Here is a 4,702-nt window from a genome sequence, read left to right on the forward strand (position 1 = left end):
ATATCTATATCTATATCTATATCTATATCTATATCTATATCTATATCATCTCCCCAGAGCTCAAAGTAAAGTTTGCTGTGTGGTGTGAGACCTCCCGCTGTCGGAGTGCTTTCGTGATTCCTCGCCAGTCGCTGGCTATCCTGCGCACTTCAAAGGACAATAATTCTCCTCTTCTCCCTGTGGGCAGAGTGAACCGAAAGCCGAAAGAGCTGTAACACTTTTCTTCCGTGGGCATTACCGAGCTGCCCCCAGAAAGAGGGAACCACACTCGCCCACATTTGGAGGCTGGGACAGAGGCCTTGCTCTGCGCGACTGAAAAGTGCGCTGTGCCTTAGCTCACAGCCGCGCACTCCCTCTTCGCTGCCACTGTCCCTCTCCCGGCTGGTGACTGTCGCAGCTGCTGCCGCCACTACCGCCTCTGGGGGCTGCGAGCTGAGCCGAGGCCACCGCGGAGCACGAGCCCTGCCATCCCGCTGGCTGCTAAAGGCCCCGGGCCAGCTCGGCCAGCACCTTCCACGCCCCTGACCCCAGAGTCCCACGGGCCGGCCTGGAGCGGACGCCCGCTGCCCCCGCCAGGCTCTTCCTCCTGGTCGGGCAGCCCGCCCTCTGCCCTCAGTGCCCGGCGGCGCCACCTGGTCCCACCTGCCACTCCCCCGGGATGTCTCTGTCCGCTCTTGCTGCGCTTCTGCTCAAGCCCGTGACCAGGGCACGCCGGTGGAGCGCGACAGGGACCCACATGAAGATCAAGCTGCACATCTGCTACAAGCATGTGGGGCCTAAGTCCAGCCATGAAAGGTTAGTTTTGGCTCACTGTTTGAAAGAATAAAATCAATAATGGTAACATAAATATGGCAGAATTCATGGTGAAGTGGTTTGAACTCATTCACCATTGCACACTAGAAAGCACAGAGAGATGAGTCCAGAAATGGACTTGCTATAACCTTGAAAACCTAACACCATTTACTCATTCCTTAAGGTAAGATCATATTCTAACATTTATGCAATTTCCCCAAACTGCACTACTCACCTGGGAGACTGTTGGGAACATTTTGTAGCCTACATGTAACAACTGTGTAATGTGACACATTGGGAAGAAACCTCTTGTCTGCCTTTTTCTGAAAAGCATGAAGAACTGTCTATTCACTCTAAATATGGCAGCAGTAGACCAGGGAAAACTACTGCACCCTTATCTACCTGTGTGAACCAGTGAATTCTGGAGCTTATATGAAATGGCACGAATGAGGGGTACTTATTGGAGCCTGGATGACTCAAAAGCAGCTGCATCACCCCAAAGATTCCCTACCTCAGCATGAGTAATGACATCACAAAAGCTGCATCACTGGTGTTCCAGCCTCAGCCAACTTCTCATCTATACGTTAGATAGCAGAAGATAGTAGGTTGGCTGCTGTCTCAGGTGAAGTTCTGGTGACCCTCTTCTTTCATAGGGAAATAACAGTTCTATCACCAGTGGCTTAGACATAAGTTACTCTACCATTTTGCTCATTCTATTTTCATGGCTGTGATCATCAAAACAATATCTCGTACATGTCTTTACAGTGTGGCCTATGTAGTAAACTCTGCTTTGTAATTGTCAATGTTAAGCTCAGAAAAAAATAACTATACCATACAACCACCACTTCCTGTGTGTTTGACATTCATTCTGACCTTTCTCCTATAGTGTTTTCTGAACCTTCAATGGTAATGATGGTAGTGGTGGTGATGATGGTGGCAGTGTGTGTGTGTGTGTGTGTGTGTTATATTCTATAGCACTGGGAAAACTATAAAAGCCATTTGTTCTCAGCAAGTTGATGAAGTATGAGTCTTTGCAATAACTGCTGCTCACTGAAAAAGAAAAAAATATTCCTCCATGATCAAAGCTGAACGTTATATTAATCTATGGGCACAGTCACACATGTTTAGAAGGTGACCACACAGTCACACATGTTTAGAAGGTGACCACACAGTCACACATGTTTAGAAGGCGACCTCACAGGTACACTGCATCCATTTAACCAAGTATCAACAGCTTCTTTACTGGGCCTGTGCATTCCCCAGCAACAAGGTTTTGCTTAGCTTATGGTACTGAGCAAGTTATCTCCTGTAGCTCTACCTTAAATCCAACTGGAGTATTAGTTATACCCATAGCAGCAGGGCATTATTGTCCTGTGGGTACATCTTGCCTGGCCTATTGATTCCATAACACCCAAGGTCCTACCAACCTGGACTATTGGTGACAATTATCCTCTAGTAGCTTGTATCAAAGCCTTTTATCATTGTCTATGGTTGCCCTCTGGAAGGAAACTTCCAGTTCAATTTTAGCTTGATTCCTCCTGTGACAACAGCACACGTAGTCTTCAGCAACAGGCACTTACTGTCTAATTCTAGCGTGCAACCAACAGTTGTAACAATAGCCTATATAATGGGGCTGAGGATGGCAGGTAACTCAGTAGCCTACAACTTACAGAGCAGTAGCTCATCCTTAGCCCTGGGGTTTTCATCTGTATCATCTGTATCTTTGGGAGGGCCTTATCCCTGTTTTATTGGGTGTTTGTGTTGAATCTACATTCTCAAGGGCATAGTTGCTTTTCAACCTGCTTTTCTGTTTAGTTTTGAGAGAGAGCGGGGGTGAGGGAGAGGGCGAGTGAGAGAAGGAGTGACAGAGACAGAGAGAGACAGAGAGGCAGAGAGAGACAGAAAGAGACAGAGAGGCAGAGAGAGAGACAGAGACACTGGCCTCAAACTCTTGGTTCTTCTGTCTCAGCCATTAGAATTCTGCAATCACAATATACACCTCATTTGGTTCTATCTTCAGTTTTTAAACCCATGTAAAGTATTTTAGATTTTCCTTGTAATGTACATCTTAAGAAAACACAGGCTGCTTGACTTGCCATCGCCATCGCCATTGCCCCCACCACAGCCGCAGAAGCAACACCTCCAGAGCTGTGCAGCCATGGCTGAGAATCCCAGCTTGGAGAACCACCACATTCAAAGAGCTTCAAAAACAAGGGCTATGATGTGGAGACAATGCAAAGACACAGAAATGAAGTGACAGTTGAACTCCAGAATAACAAAAGAGACAAACACTGAAAAAGAAATGTTCCTCAAGAAGAAAGCATAGAAGATCCAGATGTTGATGCTGATTTTAAAGCAGAAAATGTAACACTAGAAGCTATATTACAGAAAGCCACAAGTGACAATCCCATAGTCCAGTGCAATGCTGTGCAGGCAGCAAGGAAACTATTATCCAGTGACAGAAATCCACCAATTGATGACCTAAATAAAATCTGGGATTTTACCAATTCTAGTCAAATGTCTAGAAAAGGATAAAAATCCTTCTTTACAGTTTGAAGTTACTTTGGCACTAACTAATATAGCATCAGGAACTTCTGCACAGACTCAAGCTATTGTACAGTATAATGCAGTACCACTTTTTCTGGGACTCCTCCTTCCCCACATCAGAATGTTTGTGAACAAGCAGTGTGGGCTTTGCTAAACACTATAGGTGATGGTCCTCAATGTAGAGATTATGTCATATCACTGGGGTTGTCAAATCTTTTCTGTGCTTCATCAGTCCATCTCTTCATTCTCATCACTTTCCTTCAGAATGACACATGAGTCATTGTCAATCTCTGAAGGAATAGAGACCCTCCACTGCCTCTTGAGACAGTTTGGGAGATTTTGCCAGGTTTGTGTGTCCTCATCTACCACATGGACATAAATATTTTTGTAGACACGGTTTGGGCACTGTCATACATTGACAGATGGAGGAAATGAGCAGATACAGATGGTTATTAATTCAGGGGTTATACCCTTGCACATGCCCCTTCTGAGCCACCAGGAAGTCAGAGTTCAGACTGTAGCACACAGAACAGTTGGGAACATAGTGACTGGCACTGATGAGCAGACCCAGGTGGTTCTCGACTGAGATGTCCTGTCCCACTTCCCAAACCTCTTGTCACACCCAAAAGAGAAAATAAATAAGGAAGCAGTATGGTTCCTTTCCAATATAACAGCAGGCAATCAGCAGCAAGTTCAAGCTGTAATAGATGCTGGGTATATCCAGATGTTTATTCATCAGCTCCCTAAGGGGGACTTTGGAACACAAAAGGAAGCTGCTTGGGCAATTAGCAACTTAATGATAAGTGGCAGAATTAATACCAGCCTTCTGTAACTTACTGTCAGTAAGAGATTCTCAAGTGGTGCAGGTGGTTCTAGATTGTCTAAAAACATCCTGATAACAGATGTCGATGAAGCAAGCACAATAGCTGAGATCATAGAAGAGTGTGGAGGTTTGGAGAAAATTGAACTTTTGCAGCAACATGAAAATAAAGGCATATATAAATTAGCATTTGAAGTCATAGATCAATATTTCTCTGGTGATGATATTGATGAAGGTCCTAGCCTCATTCCTGAAGCAACACAAGGAGATACTTACAATTTTGACCCAACAGCCAACCTTCAAACAAAAGAATTTAATTTCTAAGGTCAATTAAATGCAGCATCTTTCATTCAATATGAAACACCACCAGATGACCATCAAGTGATAAGACAGCAAGCACCAGAAGGCTCCTAGCACTCTTGCCTCTTCATTTTGATGCTCTTCATTTTAAAGCAAACCATGTCTCAGTCACTTTGCAGTTGCCAAAGGTCACTCTCATGTGGACTGTAAATGCATATGCATAATTTCCTAGACTGTTTTAGA

General features: G+C 44.8%; 1 pseudogene; it reads left to right on the plus strand.

Annotated features, from left to right (window-relative positions):
• Window positions 1-2,950: 2,950 nt before the first annotated feature.
• On the plus strand, window positions 2,951-4,483 carry LOC114634975 (annotated as a pseudogene).
• Window positions 4,484-4,702: the final 219 nt, after the last annotated feature.

The sequence above is a fragment of the Grammomys surdaster genome, unplaced genomic scaffold, assembly GCF_004785775.1.
Source record: "Grammomys surdaster isolate TR1022 unplaced genomic scaffold, NIH_TR_1.0 1149, whole genome shotgun sequence".
Taxonomy (NCBI): Eukaryota; Metazoa; Chordata; class Mammalia; order Rodentia; family Muridae; genus Grammomys; species Grammomys surdaster.